Source organism: Juglans regia, unplaced genomic scaffold, assembly GCF_001411555.2.
Source record: "Juglans regia cultivar Chandler unplaced genomic scaffold, Walnut 2.0 Scaffold_13366, whole genome shotgun sequence".
Classification (NCBI taxonomy): domain Eukaryota; kingdom Viridiplantae; phylum Streptophyta; class Magnoliopsida; order Fagales; family Juglandaceae; genus Juglans; species Juglans regia.
In genome coordinates this window covers 1-209 of record NW_023343800.1, presented here as the reverse complement: position 1 = coordinate 209, position 209 = coordinate 1, and the positions used below count along the sequence as shown (strand labels likewise).

At 54.1% G+C, this 209-nt stretch overlaps 1 non-coding gene across 1 annotated transcript; it reads left to right on the top strand.

Annotated features, from left to right (window-relative positions):
- Positions 1 to 35: 35 nt before the first annotated feature.
- On the top strand, positions 36 to 191 carry LOC118345068. The gene has a single exon (XR_004798744.1). It is a non-coding gene; the product is annotated as a 5.8S ribosomal RNA (ribosomal RNA).
- The last annotated feature ends 18 nt before the right edge of the window (positions 192 to 209 follow it).

Genomic DNA, 209 nt, shown 5'->3' with positions numbered 1-209 from the left:
GCGTTGTTGGTGACATCTTTACCATGATACATAACGACTCTCGGCAACGGATATCTCGGCTCTCGCATCGATGAAGAACGTAGCGAAATGCGATACTTGGTGTGCATTGCAGAATCCCGCGAATCATCGAGTCTTTGAACGCAAGTTGCGCCCGAAGCCATTCGGCCGAGGGCACGTCTGCCTGGGTGTCACGCATCGTTGCCCCAACC